The sequence below is a fragment of the Thermobia domestica genome, chromosome 12 (assembly GCF_964235325.1).
Source record: "Thermobia domestica chromosome 12, izTheDome1.hap1.1, whole genome shotgun sequence".
Lineage (NCBI taxonomy): Eukaryota > Metazoa > Arthropoda > Insecta > Zygentoma > Lepismatidae > Thermobia > Thermobia domestica.
This window is the reverse complement of record NC_137465.1, coordinates 87,466,080-87,483,075: the sequence shown is the minus strand read 5'-3', so window position 1 is coordinate 87,483,075 and position 16,996 is coordinate 87,466,080. Positions and strand designations below refer to the sequence as shown.

Sequence of the window (16,996 nt, the reverse complement as noted above, 5' to 3'; positions counted from 1 at the left end):
AATACATCAAGATGCTAAATCCTGTTGTCCCTGCAGGAATGGTTTCTATTTTGAGATACTCTTTTGAGGTTTAACTCATACTCAAATATAATATAAATCACTTAAAAAAGCATCCCGACTAGTGAGAGGCGCGGGGACTCACTTTCAATATGTATTCCGAATAGTGAGAGCCAAGGGGGCTCCCTTTCAATAAGCACCCAAAATAGTGAGAGGTGAGGGGATTCACTTTAAACAAACACCCCGAATAGTGAGAGGTGAGGGGACTCACCTTAAACAAACATACTGTTAAAATAAGTACAGAAAGGGGTTTCAAATAGGTCTGCAATCTTCTCGCAGTAACCTCTGCCAACTACGATTGTTCTTGGCTAACAGCAAACCATTTCAAACCAGAAGACTTTTGTAATTGTAACCACCATGTTGGATCCGCCATTTTGAATTTTCTAATTTTTACGTCAGATTCTGAATCAGCTGTCCCAAAACCTCATTGGGAGCATGTTTTCTCCTACATTAAATGATTGTTTTCTGTTTATGCTTCAAAATTTTCCCTGACGTTCAAAGGGTTACCGAGGGACCTTAAACCCGCAGCACTACCGAAAAAAAATGTCGATTATTTGTCGATGTTCTACAAGTCTGCAAAGTATATTCAAATCGGTGAGTTAAACTTCCGTAAGTTCTCTTGTTAGAGACTCATTCAGTAATATAAGAATGATGGCCACAAGAATTAACTAACACAGTGACCAGGATTATTACAAGAATATTTTCGAATTCTAGAATTTACGTACAAACTGTAACAAAGTTGTAAGAGTCATTTTCTAATGTGCAATTTTTGTACTGTGTGCTCATGTTTCAAATGTAATTAACTTGTTCCTTAAAGTGTCAAATGTGCCATACATTTAAATTCATATGTTGGATCTGGTCAGTACAATAGCCTGATCAAAAGTCCGGTTCATCTCTCCGAAAAGCAATTTTAAATGTCCCAAATTGAACGTCTAAATACTTAGCAAGAAAATACATAAAATAGCTACGCGCTAAATTCTCAGTACATCCTATTTAGGTTCTCTGTTAATATTTTTTTCCTTCAAAACAATTAAGATCTTATGATTTTCCTTTCTATCGACAAATGTGATATAAAAGGAGTCTTGCTGTCGTGAGAATGTTTCTACGTCATCGTTACGCAGAAGGTAGAGGAACTGTTTGAATGGCGGGAGAGTAAATCGAAAAGGTGGATACATCCTTCTGAGCGTTTATTAACAAATGCAGCGAGCAGTTGTGGACATAGCAAACTTCGAACTACCTCTCGCTCGTTTACGAACGAGTTGTTTCTTTCCCGATAGAACTTGTTTTAAATACCCATTTCTACTCCGATAAAGAGAAGTGGAGACCAAACATACAGAGTGTCTCCCGGTTTAACGTGGTTGCCAGATTTAAGGAGTAGTGTAGGAAGTTCACTTGACGAATATCTTTTAACTTAAATATAAACAACTATGTAGTTTCTTTCCACATACTTTTAAATTCTTGTAGACTTATTCCCCCAAAATTGCGTGTACTTTTCTACTTTGTGCTATTATTTTACACTATAGGTGACGGAAAAATTACAACACTGTAGAGGTCCTCATAACGCCTGCAATTTTGTAAAAGAATGTTAATAGTGTGTGAGTGTGTAACATTAGATGATCCCGATATGTTATTGGTACCGGTGCCATTTACATCTTGCAGGTGATGTTGGCACCAGGATCCAATAAATATAGTACGGTACCACACGTATTTCCCAAGAAACTGTCAGAAATAGAGACATAAGTGTTTTCCCACCGCAAATATCAATAAAAGTCATGGATTTTGATCTCACTCTCGTTCTTGTATCTCTTTTAGTTTTTTATGCACATTTGGTTCCAACAAGTCGGTTTCCCAACTCGGAGATAACAAGTACGAAAATACGTGTAGAGGTGTGTGTGTGTGTGTGTGTGTGTGTGTGTGTGTATGTGTGTGTAAAGTGCAGGGAACATACATCGAGTTCGTAGAGAACAAATATCCCATTCCAATATTTAAAAATTTAACAAGAAATCGAAAACAAACCTTCGTGAATTTATCAATTATTTGAAAAACAGAAAATTCCACTATTTCTTCACATATAGGCCTGCCTATGTAATGAAATAACTACGTAAAATTTCTTTATGAAGATTATTTTGTAACAGAAAATAATGAGATATGCTTTCATTTTATTATGTTTAACACTCATAAATCATAATTTCAATACAGCAGACATTTGTATTGTATAACTACCATTATTATATATAAAATGTATTGGAAATAACTACGATTCGATAGAACAAGTATATACACTTATAAAACTGAGATATGTTTTTTATTTTGTAAATTAAAATGAAATTACTTGTTGGTTTTAGATCGCAGCGCTAATAGGGCAGCTTTTTTACGTTTCTTTTATTATTTTATTGGAAAAACAACTACACAAATCAGCTTAATTATTAGTTATATTTCACTTTCTCTTCTGAATGAATATATGAATAAATAAATGTTTATTTATAGGAAATGGTCAGTATTTCTTTTCATGAGTTACTTAAACTCGAATTTTAGATAGTCAAAAATTTATAGTCGGCACTTTATACTATCTCTACTTATTTATAAAGTAGGGTATGTAAATCTAGAAAAGTAGTAAAGCTACGAGAAAACTTCGTCTTACGCGTATTAAACTGACGAAATATAATTTTGTGAGATCAAAGGTGGATTCTGAGGGAACAACGCAATGAAGGTTTGGAAATATTTTTGAAGAAATGAAGAGTTGTTAGATTTTCACTTCATAGAACTTATTAAGAATATTTATTACCGATAAATTTTATGGCTAACGAACGATGTAGGAATAAGTGAAGTATGTTTTTATGAATCGGAAAATATTCTTCAATTTTAATGAATTTAAATTTTAAATAATAGAATGGGATATTCGTACTCCACGAACTCTATGTATGTTCTCGGTCCTTTACACACACACACACACACACACACACACACACACACACATACACACACACACACACACACACATATATATATATATATATATATATATATATATATATATATATATACAGAGAGAGAGAGAGACTTGAATTGAGTTGATTTTGAGTTTAACGTCCCTTTCACCAGCGAGACTATATGAGACAGGACCAACTGATTAACGTGGAATCCGAACTACATGAGCTCCCACCGGTAATTGAATGAGTTGAGTTGAGTTGATTTTAGTTTAGCGTCCCTTTCAGCAGCGAGGCTATATGAGACGTGGACCTACTGATTAACGTGGAATCCGAACCACATGAGCTCCTGCCGGGAATCGAACCCGGGTCTCCCACGCCAAAGGCGACCGGTAATTGAAGTAGGTTACCCATGCCAAAGGCGCTTATCCTAACCGCTTAGCAAGGAAGGAGCTCGCAGAGGGAGAGAGTTTGAGAGAAACACTATGTACATTTTTACTTCCCAACCTGAAATATTAGAAAGTTTTCCGGTTCCTGAAAGCTAACTGGAAAATTATAATTTGTTGCTGATGAACTTTCCGCTACAGAAATTCAATTTTGTATCTCAATGTGCACTTAAAAATAGTAAAAAAAAAATTCCACCTAACATCACTATATATAATATCCAAAATTGTCCAGCTTATGAAAAGTGTTTTCTACTTCTTTCTACATAGATTCGTTCCGATCTATGAATATTCCTTTCATTTTTCTCTACAGAGCAATAAAACTTTCCGACTCACAAAAAGTTGTTTTACTTTTTGCTTCAAAATTAAATTTTCTGACTCATAAATAGTTCTTCAATTTTTCCATAGGAGACAAAATATTTCGATTCATGAAAAATTGTTTCACTTGTTCCTACATACTACTGAAAATTGTCTGATCCATGAAAATTTTCAGATCTTTAAACGATCTTTCACTTTTTATCTTTTCTATATATGAATTTCATCAATTTTATCATTACTAAGGAATCGTTATTTGATTATTTATATTTTCTTAGAACGGAAAATTTTCCGGAAAAATGTAGCGAAAATTTTCCACCTCACATCACTGCTTCTAGTACACAATCGCTTAGAGAAAAGAAGCAACAAATCCATCAATTTGAAAGACGAATTTAGAAGAAAGAAATTATATAACTGATGAATAAAAATTAAGATGAATCTTTCATTCATATATGAACAGTTAATTACCAAATGCTATATTTCTGATTTAGTGTTCTGCCCTAAGCAATAATAAGCTCCTAACTTTTAATCTTTTATAAGATAATAATAATTATTATTAGTTAATTATTATTACTATTATTATTCCTGAAGATTTGATAGTTCAAGTATTGTAACATCCGGGTATTCAAATATCATAAAAAAAAGTAAAACGCGTGTCATCGCCATCAAAAATTCTAAAGTAGAAAACAAGTACTAGTCGTTCGTGGATCCGATTCGATTCGACTACCTTCAGATTAATGGTCGAGCACCTTGACCAGTTAACCACGATTATGACGCAGCAATTGATTTGTCTTTAATTTGTTTACGAATATAATACACACACTGTATTTGATTCAAAATAAAGGAGTTTTGTATTTTGTTTTGAAATAATCTGTAATGTTGATAATTTAGTGAGTATAATGATATAATACCCTCCGTTTCCTCAATTACATATTCCTGTGTTTTGCCAATAAATGTGACTATTAACAAGCTGTTGGTTTTGAGCGAACAGAAATACTCTGTAATTTGGCGAGCCGGAAGAAGTAACGCTTTAGATGAGTGGTTCGCAGTTTAGTTTCCTAATCCGACAACCCGTGTTCGATTCCCGCGTTCGCCGCTTACACTTTTCAAAATGTTTCATTTACAAGGCTGAGCTCCAGTTGGATGCTGCTAAATGAAAGATAATCTCCACTGGAGAAATTCAGTGATGATGTAATCGTGAAAATAAAGGAAGGAAAATGAATGGAGAAAACGAGTTACAGAGTTAATTCTATCTATGGTTCTATGTCTGATACACTGAAAAAAAGGGCTTGGTCAGGAATACCAAATTTGTTTGGTCAGAGCATTTGGTCACTTTTTTGGTTAATTTAACCAAAATTTGGTCATTTTGACCAAACGTGTTTGGTCATGAACACTATATTTTTTGGTCAGAACATTTGGTTGATTAATTTGGTTATGCGAACCAAATTTTAACTGATTTGGTAATTATTTGGTTTTCCGGACCAAAATGTCTATTTACAAGGTCACATGTGTTTATTTGCATTCTGGATAAACATTTCGATTACGAAAGTGTGGATCGCAAAAATAAAAATACACGTAGAACAACAATCATAAGAAACACCGTAAAAGAACTGTGTGTAAATGAGTGTAGTGTGCACTATACAACTTTCTCAACGAAGTCACAGTGATGTGAAGTGAGAAGTAATTGTTACTTTTCAACGACGTAATGGATCCATGATATAAATTTATTAAGAAGCTGGAATTTACCGCAGCTAATCGACGTGTTTCAAGGTAAGTGTACTTTTTCGTATATATTACTTTTGCTGTTAGTTCACATGTACTTATTCTATTGGCTGTAAATTTGGCGTAACAAATACGTCTTGGGTAAACTTTACAATGCACGCCCCAACTGCGCATCGATGTGTAGAACCGCTTTCAAAGGTGTAGTAGATTAGAGTAGGGTAGGGTACAGTAGAGTAAGGTAGTTGTAGGAACGGGTTCGCTTAAGGTTAGGGAATTTTTGATCAATTTTCATAGAATTAACAGAGAGTAATTTCTGGTTTCAAAGTGAGTTTACCACCCGGAGCGGGCATTATTAAGTTAAACGTAGGCCCTTACATATGGATAAAGGGGGCATTGACGACACTAGAGCAGGGTATAAAATTGCAGGGGCAAGAGTTGGGGTAATTTCTATTACCACTAGATACTTCCGGAAAGGGGTAAATAAAGTGACACTAACGCTAGTAGTTTGCAAAATAAATTGGTGCATTTACAGTTTACAGATGAACAGAAATCTAAAATTTACGAAAGAAATATGGGTTATTATTTAGTTTCTCCTCCAGATCACTTGGTATTGACTCTGACTTACATGGTAGGGGTTACCATTCGTTATTTGTAAATGTAAAGTAGTCATGAGTATAAGTACAGTGCGAACGTATAGCATAAAAACTACGCATAAAACACTAACCAACTTGTGCTATATGGACACTGAAAACCATTTATGCTATCGAACAGAAGCGTAGCAGCGGGGGCCCGACAGTTAGAAACGATGTGCGTCCGTAGGGAGCAAACGCGTCAGCGACGGTGGGTATTCGCATAAACGAGGTAGTTAACAACAGCTTACTCTAAGTCACAGTACTGGGTCCTGAGCCGTCCATGGATTTGGGAGAGATACTAAATGTCATCCGAAATATAAAGCATAATTTTGAAAGAACATTTCATGGAACGCAAATATAGAATCCTTACTTTTGAAATCGATATTTATCGTGAAATACGCTGATAAAAGCGTGCATTTTTACTTTCCGTACACCACTCGAAATAATTGTTAAAAAAATATAATTTTCACTAATTTACTTCTTACTGACCCCTAAAAGACTTACGCTGGGCGACATGAAAATATCTCACTTATTACAGGTAAATATCGATGGCCCCACCAGAAGTAATTGTGAAAAAATCACAGTTCTTTTACGATTTGCTTATAAATAAAACTTTCTGATTGTCATAAATATACAGTGCATAAACGTAACCTGTGCTAGGTGGACACTAAAAAGCGCGAATGTTATCTAACAGTCAGGATTAAGCAAAGATGGTGGGCCGAAGCGGCAGCGCAGGGAGCAGGCACGTCAGTGATGGCGGGTATACGCGTAAGTAAAGATATGAAAAGAGGTGGTATATTGCAATGATACTAGTTTCAATAGCTCTTGTCATGCTTTGACACTAGTAACGCTCCACTTATAAACGTAAAATTCAGCTTGTGTACACTATATCATATTTCTTCTGTAAATTTTACAAAATTGTGCTTCCGTAACATGAACCACTACCCCCTCCCTATATATATTCGAGTGTATACTTCTTATTAGGTAACTTCTTTTAGGTATTCGGAAAATATTACATTCTTCAAAGCATTCAGAGAATAGTGTATTATCTCCAAAAGATAATTCTGTGGTTTGGAGCAAAACGACCAATGTCAGAAATTCCAAAGAGGAGAGAGAGAGAGAGAGAGAGAGAGACAGGAGACAGGCTATGATTTCTGCATAGAACCTTTCATTGTTTGTTAGAAGTACATTAGTCTTTGAAAACAATCGGTTAGCATTAGACTTATTGTTATCCATAGATACTCGTTATGCACCAAATTACAAAATGATTTGCATGAGTTAAAAATACTCCTAAATTCTTGTTGTTGCTTCTATACCCTTGTAACTTTTACAGTATGAAGCTGAAGTATGAAGTTACCATGAACATTTTTCTCTTTAGCTTAGCCCAAATACACCCATTTCTGTAAAGCCCAAGAAAAAAAAACTGGGGTGAGCAACTTCCTATACTCTTTGTGTGGCACATGATCGCGTAACATACCAAATTTCGCTTGGTAGTGTAATAAAACTTAAATGCTTTCACCAGTGTATAATTCTTTTTTGATATTCAGTAAATATCTGGTTAATTATAAACTTTCAATCTATATTTCAGAACAGGAAATAGGCGAAGCAGCATTTAATTCATTAACTGATGAACTAATTACTCAGTTAATTCCCAAAATAGGGACATGTGCAAAATTATGAGCAAAATTTAAGGAATTTATAGAAACAAACACAGTTGAAATTTATGATGTGCTAGATGACGGTTCTCTCTCATTTGCTTCACCATCAGTGTCAACGCCAGATGGCTCAGTGTCAGTTCGATCTGAAACTACAGAAAGCAGTTGTTCCATGCCAGCACCTACTAAAAGAGGAACTGATACGATGCTGAAACGAGAGACAAATTTCTCTACAGAGTCTCGGAGTTCGAAGCTCTTCAAGCTGACAGATTTTGTAAGTGTTCTGCCTTTAGTCACTTGAATATGAATTGATACAGTGATACTTATGTTGCAAATATGAACTGTGCAAATATGATTCATTACCAGTCGAAATGTAAACGATGTTGGCGTTCACCTTTTAATCTGGTGACAGCCTGCGTTATATTTATTCCATCTTTGCTAGTGCAAGTAACTTTTCTCGGGATATCAATCACATGATGTGCTCGTTGTCCAAAGTTTCGAGAACAGACGTTGTTTTCATCATCAGGGTCAGTATCATGAGAACAATGTTTGTTCTCGAGACTTTGCACAACGAACACATCACCTGGCTGATATCCCGAGAAAATTTATTTGCATCACGATACCAGGAAAGCATCAGGTACATTGAAAGAGCTTTTGGAACGTCCCACGGTTATGCTGTTTAGACTAAGGTAAACAGGTGATTAATGAAAGTGAACGATCGCATTTTTTTGTGCTCTCACCGGGAATTGAATCCAGGACCACATACATCAAGGATACACGCGTTATTCACTAGAGTAGCTGGGAGGGCGAAGAGATTGGTATTCAGTTATATTTTCGGTTACTTCAATTTAAGCGAAATGATATCACGATATGCAGGATCTTTAAAATTGTAACTTTTTTTTTAATGCGTTTATCTATAAAATTTATATTTCCTTGGAGTATAGTATACTAAACGTATGCTATACTAAACGTGGAACATCACATAGAAGAGTATAAATATGATAAATTATTCTGTAATTGTCTGAAATGTTTTTTATACATAATTTAATTTATTAAGGTTATAATTCTAAATCTTACAGTAACAATGTCTTTTTTAGGAAGTGTATTATATTCCACCAAAGTCACAAGGTCCAAATCAAAAGATTTCAAAAGGAAAACTCGTTGACAAATATAGAAATACATGCAAGTCGTTAAGAAAGTTTGGCATTGTTGCAGTCAGGTCCTTCAACAAAAAAGCGTGACACTGGAACTTCTACGCTAGATGGTAATGTTTAAAATGTAATCTAGTAAATGATTTATTCATCTCTGATCATACGTTTAAAAATGAAAGTAAACCTTTGAGTTTTATGTCCCATAGTTATGCCAGGTAGACCAAATGAGATGATGATGATGATAAGAAATGAATAAAGTGGGAAGGAACGGGAGAACCCCGAAAAATCCACGCAGACGGTGTCACTTAGCGCGATTTGGGATCAAATAAGGTATCTCACTATCTCACACGTCAGAGGTGAACGCTCTACCACTGAACTACCGAGGCCCCGATCATACTTTAAAAAGTGCCAATGATTTACCTATTTTGTGCCAGTGTTTGCAAGAACCATGTTTTAAAAAATGGTTTAGTTTCGTTTAATTCTTTTTTCTCTGCTAATTGAACGTATGGAACACACATTAATATAAGTCGATACTAACCTGAAAATATTCCTGTAAGATTAAAACGTGGTTCTTCAATGTTCACATGTATTTCTGGCAAAAATATCGAGTGCCTTTTATCAGGATGGCTCAAAACTTAAAGTGTATATGCGTTCAAGCTCAGTTCAAGCTGAGTATTTCAATAGTATAAGGTAATAATGGGACTGTGTAGATATTGTTACTGTTTACAACATAAAACTACAGTCGAGAAATTTTACACCTGCTCTTCAGTTAAGCAACCAACTAATCTATTAAGGATTAAATAGTGCACTATATTAATCAATATTAAGATTCTGTGTGTTTCTATTTACAAGACTGAACAAGTCCAAATTTTGTATGCTTAATTTTCAAATCCTTCATTACAAGAGTTACTCCGTTCATAAGAAATGATAAGTAGCATTTATTACTAAATATTTTGCGACTTTCTTCGTCGTAGATAGTCATTATACTTATATAGTACCACTATTACGTTATACCATTGAAGTACTAAGCTAGAACATGTAATTTACATAAGTTCTACATATTTGAAGAATTAAACCATTCTGATGAAAGGCATTCGATATTTGTGCCGGAAATATAGATTAACATTTGAAGGCAATTTTCAAGTTCAGCTTCACAGGAACAGTTCCAGAACAGTTTTTTTTTTTTTTTTTTTTTTGTAAATATATTTCTTTCTTTCTTTTCTTTATTATATATTACATATGGATATAAATACTTGTACAGAGGACTTATGAAAATATAGAATCATTTTAACTGATATTTGAAAAATATAGGCATTTATTACTAAGTTTTTAATGTAATACAGATCTGTTTGGTAAGTTTATTCTTCTTTTTCAGAATGTGGCATAGATATTGAAAACAGCTTAGCGTGGTTAAAGCATAGTGTCGAGCCCTGGCAGGAAGTACTTGATCTTTGGAAGAAAACGTTGAAAGTTCGATGCAAGCAAGAGGGCAAAACTATTCATGAAATAATTTCAACTTGGCTAGCATTGAAGCAGCCTTTGGGCTATACATTGGTAAGTTTCATTTAATTAACCTTCATTCTGTTTTACTACTAAGTACTGTGTTGTTACTGAATAGGCCATAATTTACAAGCATTAAATTATTCTTTGGGGCTGAGAACATTCATATAAAATCTTTTACTTACGTCCAGAAGTTGATTTTTTCATAACGTACATTTTAGAACAGAAGTTTCCTTTAAAATTGTGTCGCGTTTGTACAGAAAATAGTAAAAACCTTCAGGATAAAGTCATACTAAATATTGAAATGACATATACTAGTTTAGGTATTTGTATGTCTGAGCTAATAGACCTTAGTTGTCATAAAACCATAATAAAAATATATATAAATGATTGTCAAATAAATTACTTCCTTGTCCTCTTATGTAATATCTGTTCATGAATGTTGAGATATGTTGAAGCAGGTCTGAACTGCCTGTGGGTTGGTGGTTATCGGTTCGATGCCCGGTAGGTGTATAATTGTATAAAAGTAATTCAGATTCAACTACAAATTATAGATTCCCTCCTGTGTAGCTCCAGTGATGAAAGAGGATAGAGACAATCAATGAATCTTAAAAGTTTTTGCAGTTTCCTTTTCAAAAAGTGAATATTTTGCATTGTATTCAGATTGCATGTTTAAAGAACTAAAACATGTCTTTTTAGCTGGAAATAATTTTTCTTGCTGGTTCTTTGTAACATATTCATCCCCACGCATGGAACACAAAGTGGGAAAGTATTAAGTTCACTTTATTAGCAACTCGATCTTGCTTTGAACAACTAGATGAAATGCTCAATTGCAAGTCTGAAAACAAATGCTCTAAACCTAAAATTATTGTTTCCACTTTTAAGACGCATATGATTAAGTGGCCATACATTACGAACACTTGCATTGAGTTTACCTTGCAATGGAAAGGAAGGTAGTCATATTCAGTAAGAAAAAAATTGAGAACTGAGTTCTTGCAACACGATGTCACTTGTTTATGAAAGCGAGATCTCAGAAGGACAATACTTACATGACTGATAAACAATCTTTCTTGTGATTGCGTATCAACCAAGCATATACGTACAGCAATAGAAACTTTGACGATGATTTTTTTTTTTTAATGCATAAAGTACTTTTCGATTCAATAAGCCTTTTTCTCAGTAGATGGCAAATAGTGGTTTTATTGTCTGATAAACGCTAACAATATTGTAGAATTTTCTTCACTTTGCCCTTTGACAAATCAATATGAAACCCTAGTGGCCTTATTTCAGCATGTAGAACCTTGGCTTTACGTTCGGAAGCTTCCGGGCTCAAATCCGGTCATCGTGAGTGAAATTTCCCTGGGTTTTTCCTCAGTCATTCCAGCAAATGCCGGGATGGTACCTGTAATATTAAGTCCAGATCAATACTTTCCCCATCCTTGCCTAATCTATCCGAGTAAATAGACCTTTGTTTATATTAAGCAATATAACCAAAAACCATCATAACACGACGAAAGCCCGTGATGCCACAACCTCAATATGGGTCTAACTGGCAGTTATCGTCAATGTAACATCTTCTTGCACTACGTATGTGGCTTTTGTGGTCTACTTATTTAAGCTAGCAGTAAGTCAATTTCCTCAAGATGTTGGACAACACCAGGGGAAAGCAGGTTGAATTTGAACCCAAGTCCAAGTCCGTAAAAGTACACGCTGTAACCAGTAGTTTGTATTGAAATTGTTACAGTTAAGAAATTTCATTTATGCACTTAAAGGAAGTTGTGATTCTTATAACAAATAGATAAAATACTGACTGAAAAGTAAAATAACAAATGGTAAGGAACACATGTTCGTGGAAGTCATCACTGCGTTTATGTAACAATTAATGATATAATGTTATCAATGTAAATGTTTTAATACAATGGAATTCCATTTCCAGATTGATCAAGATAACAAAGACTTATATCCTGATCATACATCCTTGTTCGTGAAATGGGATTCTGTCAGTAAAAAATTGGAAAAACTAAGGAAGAAACGGCTACATGACGCTTCAGCAGTCGAACTTTTAAGTCTGTTAGAAACAGAAAGTGTTACAGAAGGTAATATTATTTTTATGTTTTTTATTCTTCCTTTATTTCTGTTTCATTAACTTGAAATTGTAATTACTTGTACGAATGAAGTAGATTTTTCTATCTGAATCCAGTTTTATTGCAACAAGTATGTTGTAATGATCATATTAATAGTTATACATTGGTTGTATACATAGGATTGTAGCGTAAACTAAAGTCACTTGTGCCTTTCAAAGTAGTATAAAACTGTTCCCGCCAATAATTCTCCCCCCACCACACACACACACACACTCTTCAAAGACATACGTTGGAAAGAAAATTAAGGTTACGCCAAGAACCCTGTTTTCGGAGTGTGAAGCTGAGCTACGACGTTTCATTACGTATGAACAAATACGAACTCGATACATTTATTTAATAATAACCAAAATAGTGGCCTCAGTGGCTCAGTGATAGACCGTTCACCTCTAGTGCATGAGGTCCCGGGTTCTAACCTTGCTCCCACCAAGTGAACTTTGTGGTGAACAAACACCGTGTGTGTGGGTTTCCTCGGGGTTCTCCAGTTTCCTCCCACTTTCTTCATTACACCATCTCATTCATTTCTCATCACAGTCTCCTTAAGCCTAGCCGGCATAACCGTGGGGCATAAAACTCAAAAATTTCATTTCATTTTAATAACCAAAATCACTTACTGAGGATAAATGTGATCTGTTCTATATTCTCTGTTGGTAAATGCTAGTCAGGAAGTTCTTATGTCTATTTGAGGACAAGTTGTCGAGTTTTCGTAATTTAGTAGCTTCTGTCCTTGTTTGAACGTATCGTTTTTGCAGTCAGATATAAATAGCTTTTGAAAACCTTTGCAGCTTTTAAAGCATTTAATAGCTTTTAAAACATTTGCAGTATTAGTATTACTTACCAATTTTTTAGCTTCAAAATAACATATATTTATAGGCACAAAATGCATATGTCATTGTAAATGTACAATAAATAATGCTTTCAGACTATTGAGGAAGCAGAAGTGTCTTTGTTCTTATATGTAAGAAAAATTATTTAAGTATGTAACATGACCAGTTAACCTCTCTCTGATTCCAACAGGTAATGGGTGATGTTCAACCTTTCATGGAAACGAGAGACCTGCAACATTCGTTGAGTGTTCGTTGTTGGCAATTACGGAATAAAGAGCTGCTTAACATACAGCTACGTTAAATAACTTTCGTCTGCAATATAGATTTTTGTGTTTCCTCCGAAAATGAACTCTAAGTGATTTGGCCCCTTGAAATTCGCGAAAACAACCTTCATCAATACATCTAAAGACTCCATTGGAGGATATTCTGTGTTTGAGCTTTAAATGAAGGATAAGTGTTGCTACTAACATAAAATTTGATTTGTAAATTGAACAAACAGGCATTGTTACAAACAATTACATATAATTCATTCAATTACGTATAACGCATGGTACTGAAATAACATTTCTTTAGAGAAACGTGATTCAAGCAAGCATAAAATATCAGTAGTTGCATCTGTTTCGACCACTATTGTTAACAGATATTTCATATCAGTTAAAAAAAAAAAAGAAAAATCATATCCAACAATAGTGTATCGTCTGTTTATCATGATGACTACTTATGTCATATACCGCTTTTTGCAGAAGAAGCCAAAGATGTTCCCCTTCCTTAGGGTATTCTGCGTTAAACACAAAAAAGTTTTAAAACATATGTCCACACCCTTGAGCACGTTGTCTAGCTCAGTTAAGAATAATTTATAATTTATTTGAAAGATCTTCAATGCTGTTTGCTGGGAGTAAAATTATAACTTTTCTCACAGTTTTTTACCTTCTTTGTTATAAAGATTTATATTTGGCATAAAAATGTTATTTTATTTTCACTAACCAGTTGATACATGTTAATATCATTGTTTAATTTTGAATAGATTTATATTTGGCCTAAAAATGTTACTTTATCTTCAGTAAACAGTTAGTTTCGTTATGTAATTTTGAAAAGATTTATATTTGGCCTAAAATGCTATTTTATTTTCAATCAGCAGTTGATAAATGTTAATATCATTGTTTAATTTTGAATTTAATATTTTTGTTTAATTTTGAAGTCTGTATGACTCAGTTGCTATACTCAGTTATAATAAAATTCTTGTGTAGAAAAGTATTGTATGTACATGCTTTATATCCTAAATTCGTTCTATTTTTCTCCAAAAGTTGATCTATAACTTCGTTCATATATGTGTGTAGATGTATTAGAACTTCATGAAAATGTACATGTATTCATGTACATGCATGCTATTCTAGGAATAAACAGACAAGCCTCGAATATGTGTTCAGGACCTCAGTATAAGAAAACAAAGTTTATTTGCAACTTTGGTCGGAAGCGCCTAATTGTGCAGATGGAACCAATTTAAGATAATTAAAGACATACAAGAGTGAAAAAATGCGTCTGAGCCGTGACTCGAACCCGGGATCTTCGTCTTGCCATGCAGATGTGCTACCCAGTCCGCTCTCAGTAACAACAATACATTCTTTCACTCTTTATAACGATGCTGTTCCACAAGGTGGAAGAGTGTATGGCTGTTCTGGTAGCGGACTAAATGGTGCAGTGGTAGCGCATCTGCATGGTAAGCGGGAGGTTCCAGGTTGGAATTCCGGTTCAGTTATATGTTTTTCAGTCTTTGTATATCTTTGATTTCGTGCCTACAAAGGGTCTGGTGTGACAAAATTGGTTGTTTTCTCAATTTATCAATATATTGATGTAATTATTTAAATTGATCGTAGGATACTACATTGAATAAAACAATCGAGGAACTTTGGATACGGTTGAGTACCTCGATACGATAGGGTTGTTTAAATTTGATCCGAAACGTTTGATTACGGAAAAGTAAGTATGTTCTACTTACCTTAAATTGGCCTCATTTCTGTAATTAGGCTTTTCCAACCGAAGTCGCAAATAAACTCTTTACTTATAGTGAGATTCTGAACACGTGTGCGACGTTTCCCAGTTGTTTTATTCATTGTAGCCGCTCCTGCGAACATTTCTACTGATTATCTTAAATTGGCCCCAGTTACGTAAATATGTATTTCCGACCAAAGTCGTAGATAAAGTTTTTTCTTGCATTAACATTTTAAATACGTATGCGAAGTTTTTCAGCAACTAGTTTCTAATTTATTTGAAAAATCTTCAATGTTGTTTACTGGGAGTAAAATTACAGCATAAGTTTGCTTTAAGTTCTTTACGTTTTTTTCTTGAAGTTTTGCTTTGATCTAAAAATCTTACTTTCAGTACTTTAACAGATGTTAATATCATTGTTTAATTTTGAAGCCTGTATGACTCAGTTGCTGTTTTTTTTTTTTTTTACTATTATTATTTACAGTAAAATGATTTTGTAGAAAAATGTTATGTGTAAATTCTTTATATATTAAATAGTTTTATTTTCCTCAAAAGATTGATTTGAAACTTTGTGTACATATACATAGAATTTTAAATTTACATGTATTCGTGTACATATTTCGTATGTTGCTTCAAAGTGTATATGTAAATCTTATTTTTGAAGAAGTTCTTAATAACTATAAGCAATAACTTCTAACTTTATATGTGGGTTACCGCAAAAGTCATGGCAACTTTTTTTTTTCCTTTCTTACGAAAATGGTCACGCATCAAAAACTTCTGAAATATCCAAATGGAAGGTTAGCATGTACGTAAACGTTACATGTAAGGAATTGTGTAAACATATACATCTCCATCAGAATATAGCACGAGAGAAAAAAAAGTAAAAATAATTGTTCGTATTATGGGATGTGTATTTATATCCAATTTATACGTAATATTTACATATGTATTAACTTTCCATTTGCATGTTTAAAAATTTCTTGCTTTGTTACCATTTTCGTTAGAAAAAATTTCCCATGAATTTTGTGATAACCCTCGTATTATTTTCAGTTTAGTACCTATAGCAACAGTATTTGGTAATTGCTACCAAATGGTTTGGTCAAATTCACTAAATACGAGTTTAGTATTTGCAACCAAATTATTTGGTTCCAAGAACCAAATTTCGTTCATTTTAACCAAATTTTTGGTATTCCCAACCAAATTCTACTTGTTTGGTCATTGTTTGGTCAAAATTACCAAATGCATATTTGGTACTGGTAACCAAATAATAGGTTCCTGCAACCAAACAAATCGTGACCAAATGATTTAGTGCTGGTGACCAAGCGTTTGGTTGGCGCTATATTGACCAAACGATTTGGTAACCAGCACCTATTTTTTGGTCAATTTGACCAAACTTTTTTTTCAGTGTATTAACCGTTGATTTCGTGCATTTTTAAATTGTTGTTTATTGGCACTATATTCCCTCGTTTTCTCTTTGTCTCAATGTGTAAATTTGCACTAATATTAAACAAATCACGAACCGTGAGTTATATTTGCAACCGAAGAAGAAATATGCATAGTACGTATAAGTTCTCTAACTCGTTTAAATGTTATCTATTTTGCATTTTTAATATTTACAAATAAATTACTGCATAAAAATA

General features: G+C 33.9%; 1 long non-coding RNA gene across 4 annotated transcripts; it reads left to right on the top strand.

Annotated features, from left to right (window-relative positions):
* Positions 1 to 5,035: 5,035 nt before the first annotated feature.
* On the top strand, positions 5,036 to 16,147 carry LOC145666538 (uncharacterized). 4 transcript variants are annotated; one of them, XR_014127772.1, is made up of 6 exons: positions 5,036 to 5,512; positions 7,685 to 8,025; positions 8,849 to 9,015; positions 10,278 to 10,456; positions 12,339 to 12,498; positions 13,561 to 16,147. It is a non-coding gene; the product is annotated as an uncharacterized LOC145666538 (long non-coding RNA). The 4 variants fall into 4 exon arrangements; XR_014127775.1 differs by lacking the exon at positions 7,685 to 8,025; XR_014127774.1 differs by lacking the exon at positions 8,849 to 9,015.
* Positions 16,148 to 16,996: the final 849 nt, after the last annotated feature.